Here is an 18,259-nt window from a genome sequence, read left to right on the forward strand (position 1 = left end):
CACAGATAGCGAAAATCAGGCACTTTAAAGCTTTTTTGGGGGGATATTCCGGGATGGGTAACATTTTGAAAAAAACTTAAAAAAATAAAATAAGCCACTGGGAACTTATTTTTATTGGTTTTAACCCTTCTGAAATTGTGATAATGTTCCCCTTTAAAAGTAGAATAGCAAACTGCCTGACGCGTTGTAATTAAGACTAAAATCGACACAATTTGCAAGTGAAAATTTACAAAATAACAGTTTATTTAAAAAATTTGAATTGTTACTATTTTTAGAATATTTAGAAAAAATCTCAGGTACCCCTTGGCGTACCTTCAAGTACCCCCAGGGGTACGCGTACCCCCATTTGAGAACCACTGGCGTGGTGGGTAGTAGTGGGTTTCAGTAGGCCTTTAAGCCGCTGAAATCAGAGTCTGAATCCGAGCTAATGTCGCTATATCTTCCTGTACTATCTATCCGTATTGGCATGACTGGATGACGTCACAGGAAAATGGACGATGGCTTCACAGATAGCGAAAATCAGGCACTTTAAAGCTTTTTTGGGGGGGGATATTCCAGGATGGGTACAATTTTGAAGAAAACTTCAAAAAATAAAATAAGCCACAGGGAACTGATTTTTATTCGTTTTCACCCTACTGAAATTGTGATAATGTCCCCTTTACAAGTACAATAGCAAACTGCCTGATGCGTTGTAATTAAGACTAAAATCGACACAATTTGCAAGTGAAAATTTACGAAATAACAGTTTATTTAAAAAATTTGAATTGTTGCTATTTTTAGAATATTTTGAAAAAATCTCAGGTACCCCTTGGCGTACCTTCAAGTACCCCCAGGGGTACGGTACCCCCATTTGAGAACCACTGGCGTGGTGGGTAGTAGTGGGTTTCAGTAGGCCTTTAAGCCGCTGAAATCAGAGTCTGAATCCGAGCTGAAGTCGCTATATCTTCCTGTACTATCCGTATTGGCAGGAATGGATGACGTCACAGGAAAATGGACGATGGCTTCAGAGATAGCGAAAATCAGGCACTTTAAAGCTTTTTTGGGGGGATATTCGGGGATGGGTAAAAGTTTGAAAAAAAACAAAATAAGCCACTGGGAACTGATTTTTATTGGTTTCAACCCTTCTGAAATTGTGATAATGTTCCCCTTTGAAAGTAGAATAGCAAACTGCCTGACGCGTTGTAATTAAGACTAAAATCGACACAATTTGCAAGTGAAAATTTACAAAATAACCGTTTATTTAAAACATTTGAATTGTTACTATTTTTAGAATATTTTGAAAAAAATCTCAGGTACCCCTTGGCGTACCTTCAAGTACCCCCAGGGGTACGGTACCCCCATTTGAGAACCACTGGCGTGGTGGGTAGTAGTGGGTTTCAGTAGGCCTTTAAGCCGCTGAAATCAGAGTCTGAATCCGAGCTAATGTCGCTATATCTTCCTGTACTATCCGTATTGGCATGACTGGATGACGTCACAGGAAAATGGACGATGGCTTCACAGATAGCGAAAATCAGGTACTTTAAATCTTTTTTGGGGCGGATATTCAGGGATGGGTAAAATTTTGAAAAAAACTTCAACAAATAAAATAAGCCACTGGGAACTGTTTTTTATTGGTTTTAACCCTTCTGAAATTGTGATAATGTTCCCCTTTAAAAGTAGAATAGCAAACTGCCTGACACGTTGTAATTAAGACTAAAATCGACACATATTTGCAAGTGAAAATTTACAAAATAACAGTTTATTAAAAAAATTTGAATTGTTACTATTTTTAGAATATTTTGAAAAAATCTCAGGTACCCCCATTTGAGAACCACTGGCGTGGTGGGTAGTAGTGGGTTTCAGTAGGCCTTTAAGCCGCTGAAATCAGAGTCTGAATCCGAGCTGATGTCGCTATATCTTCCTGTACTATCCGTATTGGCATGACTGGATGACGTCACAGGAAAATGGACGATGACTTCAGAGATAGCGAAAATCAGGCACTTTAAAGCTTTTTTGGGGGGATATTCCGGGATGGGTAAAATTTTGAAAAAAACTTCAAAAAATAAAATAAGCCACTGGGGAACTGATTTTTATTGGTTTTAACCCTTCTGAAATTGTGATAATGTTCCCCTTTAAAAGTAGAATAGCAAACTGCCTGACACGTAATTAAGACTAAAATCGACACAATTTGCACTTGAAAATTTACAAAATAACCGTTTATTTAAAAAATTTGAATTGTTACTATTTTTAGAATATTTTGAAAAAATCTCAGGTACCCCTTGGCGTACCTTCAAGTACCCCCATTTGAGAACCACTGGCGTGGTGGGTAGTAGTGGGTTTCAGTAGGCCTTTAAGCCGCTGAAATCAGAGTCTGAATCCGAGCTGATGTCGCTATATCTTCCTGTACTATCCGTATTGGCATGACTGGATGACGTCACAGGAAAATGGACGATGGCTTCACAGATAGCGAAAATCAGGCACTTTAAAGCTTTTTTGGGGGGGATATTCCAGGATGGGTACAATTTTGAAAAAAACTTCAAAAAATAAAATAAGCCACAGGGAACTGATTTTTATTCGTTTTCACCCTACTGAAATTGTGATAATGTCCCCTTTACAAGTAGAATAGCAAACTGCCTGATGCGTTGTAATTAAGACTAAAATCGACACAATTTGCAAGTGAAAATTTACGAAATAACAGTTTATTTAAAAAATTTGAATTGTTGCTATTTTTAGAATATTTTGAAAAAATCTCAGGTACCCCTTGGCGTACCTTCAAGTACCCCCAGGGGTACGGTACCCCCATTTGAGAACCACTGGCGTGGTGGGTAGTAGTGGGTTTCAGTAGGCCTTTAAGCCGCTGAAATCAGAGTCTGAATCCGAGCTGATGTCGCTATATCTTCCTGTACTATCCGGATTGGCATGACTGGATGACGTCACAGGAAAATGGACGATGACTTCAGAGATAGCGAAAATCAGGCACTTTAAAGCTTTTTTGGGGGGATATTCCGGGATGGGTAAAATTTTGAAAAAAACTTCAAAAAATAAAATAAGCCACTGGGGAACTGATTTTTATTGGTTTTAACCCTTCTGAAATTGTGATAATGTTCCCCTTTAAAAGTAGAATAGCAAACTGCCTGACACGTTGTAATTAAGACTAAAATCGACACAATTTGCACTTGAAAATTTACAAAATAACCGTTTATTTAAAAAATGTGAATTGTTACTATTTTTAGAATATTTTGAAAAAATCTCAGGTACCCCTTGGCGTACCTTCAAGTACCCCCATTTGAGAACCACTGGCGTGGTGGGTAGTAGTGGGTTTCAGTAGGCCTTTAAGCCGCTGAAATCAGAGTCTGAATCCGAGCTGATGTCGCTATATCTTCCTGTAGTATCCGTATTGGCATGACTGGATGACGTCACAGGAAAATGGACGATGGCTTCACAGATAGCGAAAATCAGGCACTTTAAAGCTTTTTTGGGGGGGGATATTCCAGGATGGGTACAATTTTGAAAAAAACTTCAAAAAATAAAATAAGCCACAGGGAACTGATTTTTATTCGTTTTCACCCTACTGAAATTGTGATAATGTCCCCTTTACAAGTAGAATAGCAAACTGCCTGATGCGTTGTAATTAAGACTAAAATCGACACAATTTGCAAGTGAAAATTTACGAAATAACAGTTTATTTAAAAAATTTGAATTGTTGCTATTTTTAGAATATTTTGAAAAAATCTCAGGTACCCCTTGGCGTACCTTCAAGTACCCCCAGGGGTACGGTACCCCCATTTGAGAACCACTGGCGTGGTGGGTAGTAGTGGGTTTCAGTAGGCCTTTAAGCCGCTGAAATCAGAGTCTGAATCCGAGCTGATGTCGCTATATCTTCCTGTACTATCCGTATTGGCAGGAATGGATGACATCACAGGAAAATGGACGATGGCTTCACAGATAGCGAAAATCAGGCACTTTAAAGCTTTTTGGGGGGGATATTCCGGGATGGGTAGAATTTTGAAAAAATTTCAAAAAATAAAATAAGCCACTGGGAACTGTTTTTTATTGGTTTTAACCCTTCTGAAATTGTGATAATGTTCCCCTTTAAAAGTAGAATAGCAAACTGCCTGACGCGTTGTAATTAAGACTAAAATCGACACATATTTGCAAGTGAAAATTTACAAAATAACAGTTTATTCAAAAAATTTGAATTGTTACTATTTTTAGAATATTTTGAAAAAATCTCAGGTACCCCCATTTGAGAACCACTGGCGTGGTGGGTAGTAGTGGGTTTCAGTAGGCCTTTAAGCCGCTGAAATCAGAGTTTGAATCCGAGCTAATGTCGCTATATCTTCCTGTACTATCTGTATTGGCATGACTGGATGACGTCACAGGAAAATGGACGATGACTTCAGAGATAGCGAAAATCAGGCACTTTAAAGCTTTTTTGGGGGGATATTCCGGGATGGGTAAAATTTTGAAAAAAACTTCAAAAAATAAAATAAGCCACTGGGGAACTGATTTTTATTGGTTTTAACCCTTCTGAAATTGTGATAATGTTCCCCTTTAAAAGTAGAATAGCAAACTGCCTGACACGTAATTAAGACTAAAATCGACACAATTTGCACTTGAAAATTTACAAAATAACCGTTTATTTAAAAAATTTGAATTGTTACTATTTTTAGAATATTTTGAAAAAATCTCAGGTACCCCTTGGCGTACCTTCAAGTACCCCCATTTGAGAACCACTGGCGTGGTGGGTAGTAGTGGGTTTCAGTAGGCCTTTAAGCCGCTGAAATCAGAGTCTGAATCCGAGCTAATGTCGCTATATCTTCCTGTACTATCCGTATTGGCATGACTGGATGACGTCACAGGAAAATGGACGATGGCTTCACAGATAGCGAAAATCAGGCACTTTAAAGCTTTTTTTGGGGGGATATTCCAGGATGGGTACAATTTTGAAAAAAACTTCAAAAAATAAAATAAGCCACTGGGAACTGATTTTTATTCGTTTTCACCCTACTGAAATTGTGATAATGTCCCCTTTACAAGTACAATAGCAAACTGCCTGATGCATTGTAATTAAGACTAAAATCGACACAATTTGCAAGTGAAAATTTACGAAATAACAGTTTATTTAAAAAATTTGAATTGTTGCTATTTTTAGAATATTTTGAAAAAATCTCAGGTACCCCTTGGCGTACCTTCAAGTACCCCCAGGGGTACGGTACCCCCATTTGAGAACCACTGGCGTGGTGGGTAGTAGTGGGTTTCAGTAGGCCTTTAAGCCGCTGAAATCAGAGTCTGAATCCGAGCTGATGTCGCTATATCTTCCTGTACTATCCGTATTGGCATGACTGGATGACGTCACAGGAAAATGGACGATGGCTTCAGAGATAGCGAAAATCAGGCACTTTAAAGCTTTTTGGGGGGATATTCCGGGATGGGTAAAATTTTGAAAAAAACTTCAAAAAATAAAATAAGCCACTGGGAACTGATTTTTATTGGTTTTAACCCTTCTGAAATTGTGATAATGTTCCCCTTTAAAAGTAGAATAGCAAACTGCCTGACGCGTTGTAATTAAGACTAAAATCGACACAATTTGCAAGTGAAAATTTACGAAATAACAGTTTATTTAAAAAATTTGAATTGTTACTATTTTTAGAATATTTTGAAAAAATCTCAGGTACCCCTTGGCGTACCTTCAAGTACCCCCAGGGGTACGGTACCCCCATTTGAGAACCACTGGCGTGGTGGGTAGTAGTGGGTTTCAGTAGGCCTTTAAGCCGCTGAAATCAGAGTCTGAATCCGAGCTGATGTCGCTATATCTTCCTGTACTATCCGTATTGGCATGACTAAATGACGTCACAGGAAAATGGACGATGGCTTCACAGATAGCGAAAATCAGGCACTTTAAAGATTTTTTGGGGGGGATATTCCGGGATGGGTAGAACTTTGAAAAAAACTTAAAATAAGCCACTGGGAACTGATTTTTATTGGTTTTAACCCTTCTGAAATTGTGATAATGTTCCCCTTTAAAAGTAGAATAGCAAACTGCCTGACGCGTTGTAATTAAAACTAAAATCGACACAATTTGCAAGTGAAAATTTACAAAATAACAGTTTATTTAAAAAATTTGAATTGTTACTATTTTTAGAATATTTAGAAAAAATCTCAGGTACCCCTTGGCGTACCTTCAAGTACCCCCAGGGGTACGCGTACCCCCATTTGAGAACCACTGGCGTGGTGGGTAGTAGTGGGTTTCAGTAGGCCTTTAAGCCGCTGAAATCAGAGTCTGAATCCGAGCTAATGTCGCTATATCTTCCTGTACTATCTATCCGTATTGGCATGACTGGATGACGTCACAGGAAAATGGACGATGGCTTCACAGATAGCGAAAATCAGGCACTTTAAAGCTTTTTGGAGGCAATATTCCGGGATGGGTAGAATTTTGAAAAAAACTTAAAATAAGCCACTGGGAACTGATTTTTATTGGTTTTAACCCTTCTGAAATTGTGATAATGTTCCCCTTTAAAAGTAGAATAGCAAACTGCCTGCCGCGTTGTAATTAAGACTAAAATCGACACAATTTGCAAGTGAAAATTTACAATATAACAGTTTATTTAAAAAATATATATGTTAAAAAGTATAATTGAATTCCTGACGATGACAACTATAACGTTCAGGGCCAGATTCCAGCAGTGCAGTATGGCAGAGGCATGAATAGGGTGGTCGCTGTGAACAAAAACATGGAAAGCCATGTGCTCTTCAGACAAAGCAACAACAAAAGCCGCTGTGGCGCCCGACATTTAGGACACCGTTTGACGGTTCCACGACTGCTTCGGAGCATCGCACGAAGCACCGCATACACGAGCGACACATTTACAAACAAAACAGCGGAGACTCCTTCTTCCAGGGACGGGTGAAGGAGATGGGCTAGCTCGGTAGCCGGGCTGTGCTAAGGCTTGGACCATCGGCTCACTGCACATTTAAGCGTGGAAACTCATTTTTTAGACATTTTATTTTGCTGAAACACATACATGTTTCTAAAAAAAAAAAAAAAAAAAAAAGGGGAAGTATTAATTCGCCAAAACAGAAACAACCAAGCACGGCGTCAATGTAGCCACGATACGAGATAGCACACAACATAGCATCGGAGCTTACTTCTGCAGAGGAGACGGCAGGTGTTCCAGCCACCGCAATGTCGCGTCCCATCAACCCGGCGCCTCCAAACTCTTGCTTGTCCGAAGAAAACAACAACGTTCGGCGTGTTTCTTCCGACGGACATTCAGCCGGGAAGTCCACCGGAGGACGTCGCTAACACTTCGGCTCCTCGTCGACAGTTGCCTGAGACTCCCCGCTGCACGGCTGCAAGTACTAACGAATTAACTTCAAAGACAGCAAACGGAAAACAAAGCACGCTCTTTTAGTCACAAAGTCATCAAAGCTGCGTGGCGTGCATGTTCCTTAAACTGCATTGTTACGGGAGGACACGCCCCCCGTCGCGGATTGACCAATCAGAGAGCAGCAAACACAGACAGCAGACGTCCCAGACTTGGGGTGAGCGATAGTAGAAATGTTGGAGTCGATCCGATACCAGGTACAGTACATACAGTATTGCCAATACCAATACTTTTTGCCTTTATTTACGATTCCTCCCAACCCTGCGAAGGACTGTTTTCACTGCTGGACTCTAGAAAGAGGTAAAGTTAAAGGCCTACTGAAACTACCCACCACGCAGTCTGATAGTTTATATTTCAATGATGAAATATTAACATTGCAACACATCCCAATACGGCCTTTTTAGTTTACTAAATTGAAATTTTAAATTTCCCGCGAAGTTTCCTATTGAGTGCGTGCGTTTGACGTCACTGGGTGTAGCGGACATTTTTTTCCCAGCCCGATCCAAGCTATAAGTAGTCTGCTTTAATCGCATAATTACACAGTATTCTGGACATGTGTTGCTGAATATTTTGCAATTTGTTCAATTAATAATGGAGAAGTCAAAGTAGAAAGATGGAGGTGGGAAGCTTTTAGCCTCTAGCAACACATACACAGCTGGTGTTTGCTTGTTTAAAATTCCCGAAGATGAAGCTTTACTATGGAACAGAGCGGTCAAGCGAACATGGATCCCGACCACATGTTTCGATGAGAAAAATGTGGTAATAAGTCAGCTTTTACCGTAGTTATAAGCAGAGCTTGCGTCCTCCTGCAGCTGCGGACTATTACCTCCTCAGACCGGAGACACTGGCAGTCACCACACACCTCAGACTTTCAGGTACCATATAATCTCACTAAAACACTATTAACACAATAGGCAGATAAGGGATTTTCCAGAATTATCCTAGTAATTGTGTCAAATAACATCTGAATCGCTCTATATGCCCTCCTTTTTTTTCCTCCTAGTCCTTCACTCTCATTATCCTCATTCACAAATCTTTCATCCTCGCTCAAATTAATGGGGAAATTGTCGCTTTCTCGGTCCGAATCGCTCTAGCTGCTGGTGGCTATGATTGTAAACAATGTGAGGATGTGAGGAGCCCTACAACCCGTGACATCACACGCACATCGTCTGCGACTTCCGGTAAAGGCAAGGCTTTTTTATTAGCGACCAAAAGTTGCGAACTTTATCGTCGATGTTCTCTACTAAATCCTTTCTGCAAAAATATGGCAACATCGCAAAATGATCAAGTATGACACATAGAATGGACCTGCTATCCCCGTTTAAATAAGAAACTCTCATTTCAGTAGGCCTTTAAACGGGGATAGCAGGTCCAGTCTATGTGTCATACTTGATCATTTCGCGATATTGCCATATTTTTGCTGAAAAGATTTAGTAGAGAACATGGACGATAAAGTTTGCAACTTTTGGTCGCTAATAAAAAAGCCTTGTCTTTACCGGAAGTCGCAGACGATGACGTCACAAGGGTGAGGGCTCCTCACGTCCTTGTTGTAAGCACAATGCCAATGGGAGCAATTTGCATAATGCGCAACCGCATTTTGCAAATTTGTATAATGCGCAATCTTTTTGCAAATTGCTTCCAGCTATATATTTGAATGATGTGTGATTCACATTTTGCAAATCAATGGGCGCAATTTGCAAAATGCGCAACTGCATTTTGCAAATTTGTATAATGCACAATCTTTTTGGCAATTTTGGAAATTGCTTCCAGCTATATATTGATTGTGTTGAAAGTTCTGGCTACTAACCTTAACCCTAACCCCTAACCCTTGATTCCATCTACGCAGTGTTGGGAGACTGTCTTGCTGTTCTTCTTCTGTTCGATGTAGCTTTCTGTGCAGAATTCCACAAATTCTTCTTCAGCCGTCCTCAAACCATCCATTTTCACGGTCGCGCCATTTTCAAACAAAATCTTGTCTCGCGATATGCAAATTGCTTGCGTACAATGGAAATTACATATAATTTGCAAAGTGTGCAAGATTGGTGATATGCTTACAACATCCTCACATTGTTTATAATGGGAGCCTTCAGCAGCAAGAGCTATTCAGACCGAGAAAACGACAATTTCCCCATTAATTTGAGCAAGGATGAAAGATTCGTGGATGAGGATATTGATAGCGAAGGACTACGGTGGCAGAGGGGTTAGTGCGTCTGCCTCACAATACGAAGGTCCTGCAGTCCTGGGTTCAAATCCAGGCTCGGGATCTTTCTGTGTGGAGTTTGCATGTTCTCCCCGTGAATGCGTGGGTTCCCTCCGGGTACTCCGGCTTCCTCCCACTTCCAAAGACATGCACCTGGGGATAGGTTGATTGGCAACACTAAAATTGGCCCTAGTGTGTGAATGTGAGTGTGAATGTTGTCTGTCTATCTGTGTTGGCCCTGCGATGAGGTGGCGACTTGTCCAGGGTGTACCCCGCCTTCCGCCCGATTGTAGCTGAGATAGGCGCCAGCGCCCCCCGCGACCCCGAACGGGAATAAGCGGCAGAAAATGGATGGATGGATGGATAGAAAAAAATTAATAAATAAATAAAGTTAAAAAACAAAGGCGATTGCATTGGGACGGATTCAGATGTTTTTAGACACATTTACTAGTATAATTCTTGGAAATCCCTTATCTTTATATTGTGTTGATAGTTTTTTAGTGAGATTAAATAGTACTTGATGGTCGGAGGGGTGTGTCCACGGGTGTCTTGAGGCCAGTCTCTGAGGGAAGTAGACGGCAGCTGCATGGACGGCGCAAGTTCAGCTGATCTCCGGTAAGAGGCGACTTTTTACCACAATTTTCTCACTGAAACCTGCCGGTTGACAAGTGGTCGAGAACCATGTTGGCTTGACCGCTCTGATCATAGTAAAGCTTCACCTCAGGGAATTTTAAACAAGGAAACACTGTGTGTTTGTGTGGCTAAAGGCTATAGCGTCCCACCTCCATCTTTCTACTTTGACTTCTCCATTATTAATTGAACAAATTGCAAAAGATTCAGCAACACAGATGTCCAGAATACTGTTTAATTGCGCAATGAAAAGAGACGACTTTTAGCCGCAAATGGTGCTGCGCGAATATGTCCCCTGCAACCCGGGACGTCACGCGGCATAATTTTTTCAACAAGAAACTCCGCGGGAAATTTAAAATTGCAATTTAGTAAACTAAACCGGCCGTATTGGCATGTGTTGCAATGTTAATATTTCATCATTGATATATAAACTATCGGACTGCGTGCTCGGTAGTAGTGGGTTTCAGTAGGCCTTTAAAGCTTTGATTTGTTGGAGCTGTCACGCCAAATTTCTTCCCCCCTACTAAATCCTTCCCTCCCATCTACTTCCGGGGTCATGATTAATACAGACGTTTTGTTAATGCTATATTATAAAAATATAACGCTATATTATAAAAATACAGATGTTTTGTTAACGCTATATTATAAAAAATAAAAATAAATAAATAGAAAAACAATTTACAAACACAAGCTACACTGCAAAAACTGAAATCTAAGTAAGATTAAATATCTCAAATAAGGGTGATATTTGCTTATTTTCTGTCTGATAAGATAATTCTTCTCACTAAGCAGATTTTATGTTAGAGTCTTTTATTTGTTTCAAGGGTTTTGGTCCTAAATGATCTCAGTAAGATATTACAGCTTGTTGCTAAGATTTTGTGACCTATATTAAGTGAAACATGCTTGAAACTAGAATATCAACTGTTGCAAAGCTGTGTCATAAACACTCACAAGTATAAAACTCCTTTTTTTAAGTAATAATTTCTTATTTCAACCATGAAAAAAAATCATGGCACATATCATCATTATGTCAAGATAATGGCACTAGCATTTACTTAATTAAAAAAAAATTTTTTCAACATAATGAGCAAAAAGGTTTCTTTTTTTTCTACCAAGAAAAGTGCACTTGTTATTAGTGAGAATATACTTATTTTAAGGTATTTTTGGGTTCATTGAGGTTAGCTGATTTTACTTGTTTTGGAAAGTCTTGACAAGCCGAATTTTCTTGTTCTATTGGCAGATAGTTTTGCTTAGTTCAAGTAAAATACCCCTAATTTTACTTTTTTTTTTTTCTTGTTTTTGAACACTGACTTTTTGCAGTGTATGGGATGACGTAAGAGGAAACGTGACCCGGGAAGTAAATGCGTCATCCCATAGCTTGTGTTTGTAAATTGTTTGTTTTTATTTTATTTTTTATAATATAGCTTTAACAAAACGTCAGTATTTTTTATAATATAGCGTTAACAAAATGTCTGTATTAATCATGACTTTGGAAGTAAATGGTGGGGTAGGTTTTTGTAGGGGGGAAGAAATTTGGCATGACAGAGCCTCCATACTAGAGATGCGCGGATAGGCAATTATATCATCCGCAACCACATCACCAAAGTCGTGATCCACCTGCCGTCCACCTGAACCAACATTTTATCAGAACCGCAACCACCTGCCCGCTAAAATACATCAGAGATCGGCCACCTTTACCACTCACAGAACTATTTAAACCCGTTTCACAGAGTAATGAAGACAATGGGAGCCGCTAACGTTCTCGCGAATATCCAATGGCGTTCATCCTGATGACAAGAATATGGGCGTGCTGTGAAGCCATTGCCTTTGACATCTTCAACAACATGTACAAACCGATTGTTAGTCCGGCAACATGTTGTGTGTTGCTTCCGCAATCACACGTACAAGATTGAAAGGCATACTGGATGATACAGAGCCCCCGCGACCCGACCTCGGATAAGCGGAAGATGATGGATGGATGGATGGAGTACACTGATGGTTGTGATATAAACAATTTTAACACCTCTTACTAATATGCGCCACACCAAACAAGAATGACAAACACATTTCGGGAGAACATCCTCACAGTAACACAACATAAACTCAACACAACAAATACCCAGAATCCTTAGTATCCGTGACAATTCCTGAATATATTTCATTTATTTATTTTTTGTATTTCTGGTCCAATATTGCTCTTTCATCTGGGTTGCCGACCCCTGCACTAATGATATAACTCTGACGCTGTATAGCATCGACATGGTCGATATTGGGATCGACCCACCCCCCCTAGTCGAGACAGCCATGACTGCGACGTCGCAACACAAACGTCAGTGTTGTGTTGTGTGCTACTTGTAGCTCCTAAACAAAAGATCCATGACACCCGACAACCCAACGTTTGAATTGAGTGTAGTTTTTGCTTGCACCCGGTGGAAAAAAAACACGCACTATCGAAACATTGCGTACGTGCATCTTGACTCCCGACATTAAATAATCCCTAATAGTCATGTTGTTGGGGATTATTATGACATCAAGTGGTTTTGTGCACAGGGGCCACAATGTCCCGCCAGGACAGGACTACGTGGATTATGTCATATATTGCACGACCACGGCAGTAAATATTCCACGCTAACGTCAATGCTTTTAGGAATATTCGTGGAATCATGCACAACGTTATACTAAATAGCATATCATCATGGCTATAGGCCGTGTATTAGCATCGCTTTCAGGCCCACTTTCACCCAAAAAAAGCGTCGTCTCTGCAGATCTTAGCAGCTTTTAAATGCACGCAAACTTCCCAAAATGAGACGTTGAGGCGGAAGAAGAAGAAGATTTCGTAAACATGACTTGCATGCACTCCGTGGCAGCTAAACAAGGAGGGTCCGGAGGCAGCATAACAACAACACGCACGTCCTACACGCGTGACCCGACAACCTTCCCCCTCTCCCCTTCAAAAAATAATGTAATAAATAAATGCAATTACCTGATTGTTAATGTGCAAACATCCGACCGCCGATATTCCCCTCCGTGAAATGTTCACATCTCGTCAGGCGAAACGCGGCATCCCGTGGACAGATCCTGCATGGAACGTTCCATGCGAGGATTTCACAAAGAAACACGCGCTAAATATGGATATATATATATTGAAAAAATAAATAAAAACACGCAAGAGCTGACGTGAAAGCTCGTTTTATCTGCATATAAATGCGACTCTTATGTTTTCACGACGCCCCACTTTCTTTCTGCGCGCGCCATCTTCTGCATAATCCAGCCCACGGTTGTCTCGCCTGTGCACTTCCTCAAAGTGTCAAGTATGAAGGACTCTGCCTGTTATGTCAACAAAAATAGGAATGTGTACCATTGCATGACTTACCTTGCAATAAAGCCGTATGGTAGCTTCATAAACGCACCGATTGAATAATATATTGCATCGATTTAACTTTTTAATCATCATATACTTCTATATTTTTGCATATTGTCCTATCGCCACAGCATAATTAAAAAAAATAAAATAAAACACCCATTATTCAAATTAGGAGTGGATTTCTAATTATTCCCTTTCTTGTTGATTAATAATATAAAGTTAATGATAACAATATTAGCACTTTTATATGCATGGCCGATAATAATATATTTTTCTGTGGAGGCAACATTTCCTCGTCTAAATACTGTCTCAGTGACTTGATTTACCGATGTTTAGTTTTTCTAATACGTACATACATATATATATATATATATATATATATATATATATATATATATATATATATATATATATATATATATATATATATATATATATATATATATATATATATATACATATATATATATATATATATATATATACATACATATATATATATATATATATATATATATATATATATATATATACATACACATATATACAGGCTTCACGGTGGCAGAGGGGTTAGTGCGTCTGCCTCACAATACAAAGGTCCTGCAGTCCCGGGTTCAAATCCAGGCTCGGGATCTTTCTGTGTGGAGTTTGCATGTTCTCCCCGTGAATGCGTGGGTTCCCTCCGGGTACTCCGGCTTCCTCCCACTTCCAAAGACATGCACCTGGGGATAGGTTGATTGGCAACACTAAATTGGCCCTAGTGTGTGAATGTAAGTGTGAATGTTGTCTGTCTGTCTGTGTTGGCCCTGCGATGAGGTGGCGACTTGTCCAGGGTGTACCCCGCCTTCCGCCCGATTGTAGCTGAGCTAGGCGCCAGCGCCCCCCGCGACCCCAAAAGGAAATAAGCGGTAGGAAATGGATGGATATATATATACACACACATATATATATATATATATATATATATATATATATATATATATATATACATATATATATATATATATATATATATATATATATATATATATATATATATATATATATATATATCCATACCGTATTTCCCTGAATTGTATGCGCTTGCCTTGAATTACTGCCGGGTCAAACTCGCTTCCCAAAATAATTAGCGCATGCTTCGTATCACCGCCTGGTCAAATTCGTGACGTCACGAGTGACACTTCCCCCTGTCATCATTTTCAAAATGGAGGAGGCTGATTTCAATACCGGTAATTTGAAATCGCATAAAGGGAAGAAGATTAAGAGCTATTCAGTAGGATTTAAGGTCCAAGCTTACATCACACTCAAATTTTTACTGCATACCTTTGGTAAGTGCCGGAGTGAGAAGAGGTTTTAAAATAATTAGCGCATGCTTACTTTTACCACATACCTGTGGTAAGCGCAGGAGTGAGAAGAGGTTTTAAATGTATTAACGCCCCGATGGCAATTCAAGGAAATACGGTATTCCCTTTCTTGTTGATTAATAATATAACGTTGATAATAAAATTGTTAGCACTTTCAAATGCATGGCCGATTATAATATATTTTTCTGTGGAGGCTACATTGCCTTGTGTATATATTTTCTCAGTGCTTTGATTAAACCGATGTTTAGTTTTTCTAATAGATACATACATACATACATATCTATATATATATATACAGTATATATATACATATACAAATATATAGATATGTATGTATGTATGTAAATACGTGTATGTATATATATGCATGCATATATACACATATATACATATATACACACATGTATATATACATGTATACATACATATATATACTTATACATATTTATATATATATATATATATATATATACACACACATATACATATGTATATACATACAGTTGTGATCAAAAGTTTACATTCACTTGTAAAGAACATAATGTCATGGCTGTCTGGGGTTTCCAATCATTTGTACAACTCGTATTTTTTTTTGTGATAGAGTGATTAAAGCACATACTTGTTGGTCACAAAAAACATTCATGAAGTTTGGTTCTTTTATGAATTCATTATGGGTCTACTGAAAATGTGACCAAATCTGCCGGGTCAAAAGTATACATACAACAATGTTAATATTTGGTTACACATCCCTTGGCAAGTTTCACTGCAATAAGGCGATTTTGGTTGCCATCCACAAGCTTCTGGCAAGCGTCTGGTTGAATTTCTGACCACTCCTCTTGACAAAATTGGTGCAGTTCAGCTAAATGTTATGGTTTTCTGACATGGACTTGTTTTCTTCAGCCTTGTCCACACCTTTAAGTCATGACTTTGGGAAGGCCATTCTAAAACCTTAATTCTAGCCTGATTTAGCCATTCCTTTACCACTTTTGATGTGTGTTCGGTGTCATTGTCTTGTTGAAATACCCAACTCCGCCCAAGACCCAACCTCTGGGCTGATGATTTTAGGTTGTCCTGAAGAATTTGGAGGTAATCCTCCTTTTTGCTTGTCCCATTTAAAGCACCAGTTCAATTGGCAGCAAAACAGGCCCAGAGCATAATACTACCACCACCATGCTTGACGGTAGGCATATGTTCCTCAGATTAAAGGCTTCACCTTTTCTCCTCCAAACATATTGCTGGGTATTGTGGCGAAAAAGCTAATTTTTTGTTTCATCTGACCACGGAACTTTCTTAAAGAAGGTATTATCTTTGTCAATGGGATGTCCCATTATAAATTCATAAACGAACCAAACTTCATGAATGTTTTTTGTGACCAACACATATGTGCTCCAATTTTTTTTTTTTTTTTTTTTTTTTTTTTTTTTTTTCCAAGATGGCGCTGCTGTCGTGGCTGCTGTTGGCAGGAGCTCTGTGCTCTTGTGTCATCCTTTTGTGTTTCCCTCTTGTTTTCATGTCTTATTATATTTTTTTGCCTTTTGGTCCGGGACCCTTTGGGACTGTGTGACAAGGGGTGGCACTTTCGTGACCTCTGTGGTGCTTTTTTTTGTGGACTTCTGGATCTGCCTCCCGGGAGCCTTTTGGCTATGGAGACCAGCTGCTGGGTGTCTGCTACACCAGAGTATGTTTGGATGTACTGGAGGAGATGCGGATGAAGGGACAGAGCTGCGGAGCTAGCACTGAGTGCTGGGACGGAGAGGCTTCGCGGTGTCTTGACTGGGTGAGCAGGTGTCGGACACCTCAGTCACCTTGGACGTATCCTCGCTCATCCATGCGGACTGGACACTGGCCGAGAGTGGAGTCGGCTGTCTTGGTTGCTTTGTTGGGTCTGCTCCTGTCTCTGGCCATCCTCCCTCCACCCCAGCGGACGATGGCGTGGAACACCGCAGAGGCCACCACAGTGGATATGTTTATTTTACTTTTTATTCATAGCTGTATGTAGAAGTGTCTGGTTGTATCTGCTGCTTTAATGTCTTTAATGTCCTCTGTGTTCTTTGATGTTTGATGTTTCCCTCTTACACACATGGAAGAGGGATGTGTACCATGGTTATGAGTTGTTTTTTTATTTTTTTTATTTATTAGTTTTTTTCCCTTGGCCTCAGTCTGCACTTCCTCTCCAGGAGGCCCAGGCAAAGACCGATTTTTTAAATTTTATTTTAATCTTCTATTCCCCCCCCCCCCTTGTTTACCTTTATCTCATCTTTTTTGTAAGGGGCGCTGGAAGCCGGCAGACCCGTCAGCGATCCTGTTCTGTCTCCCTGTAATGTTTGTCTAAACTTGAATGGGATTGTGCTGAAAATTTTAATTTTCCTGAAGGAACTCTCCTGACGGAATAAATAAAGTACTATCTATCTATCTATCTATCACTCCATCACAAAAAAATAAGAGTTGTAGAAATGAATGGAAAGTCAAGACAGCCATGACATTATGTTCTTTACAAGTGTATGTAAACTATTGATCGCGACTGTATGTATATATATATATATATATATATATATATATATATATATAAAATAAAGAAAACACTTTGAATAAGGACAAAGTGTGTCCAAACTTTTGCCCTGTACTATATATACATATTTATATATATATATATATATATATATATATATATATATATATATATATATATATATATATATATACATATATACATACATATATACATATATACACATACATATATACATACATATGTATACATATATATACACATATATTTATATACATACCCATACATATATAAGTGTGTATATATATATATATATATATATATATATATATATATATATATATATATATATATATACACACATGTGTATATATATATGTACATATATATATATACATGTACATATATACATTTATATACATACATATGTACAGCATGTTGAGTTTGGTCATGTGTAGCACACATACATATACGAACAACACTGAGCAGTGAGTTCCATTATCCTAATGCACATGTCAACAGATGTTCTGTGAAGGATAGATCACTTCAATATCTCTGCAAACAAATCAGAAATACAGAAATGTAGTTTCCTCCTTAGGGTGCCTAGAGGGAGCCACTGCTCCTCACAATGAAAAGTAATCAGCTGGAATAGTGGGGTTACTTTACTATACTCACAATAGAGCTGTTTCTAACCAGTCACATAGAAGGTGCTAGAAACCTTGCTACATTACTGACTTTGTTCCATTAGACTGCATCATTCTTTGTTTGTGTGTTGTGTCATTCATTTTTCTTGTACTGTAGTTGAGATGATGTGTTTTAAAA

The 18,259-nt window shown here is 39.0% G+C and overlaps 1 protein-coding gene across 4 annotated transcripts in view; it reads right to left on the reverse strand.

The window, feature by feature from the left end:
* Nucleotides 1–13,491, reverse strand: part of rnf44 (ring finger protein 44) — a 31,919-nt gene extending 18,428 nt beyond the window's left edge. For 2 of the 4 annotated variants that reach the window (XM_061901911.1, XM_061901913.1), the window contains exon 1: nucleotides 7,132–7,473. The gene's annotated coding sequence lies outside the window, so the exon portion shown is untranslated. Of the gene's footprint in view, nucleotides 1–7,131; nucleotides 7,474–13,183 lie in introns of those variants that run through there. The other 2 variants (XM_061901912.1, XM_061901914.1) reach the window with 2 other exon arrangements.
* Nucleotides 13,492–18,259: the final 4,768 nt, after the last annotated feature.

Source organism: Nerophis ophidion, linkage group LG05 (genome assembly GCF_033978795.1).
Source record: "Nerophis ophidion isolate RoL-2023_Sa linkage group LG05, RoL_Noph_v1.0, whole genome shotgun sequence".
In the NCBI taxonomy this organism is placed as follows: domain Eukaryota; kingdom Metazoa; phylum Chordata; class Actinopteri; order Syngnathiformes; family Syngnathidae; genus Nerophis; species Nerophis ophidion.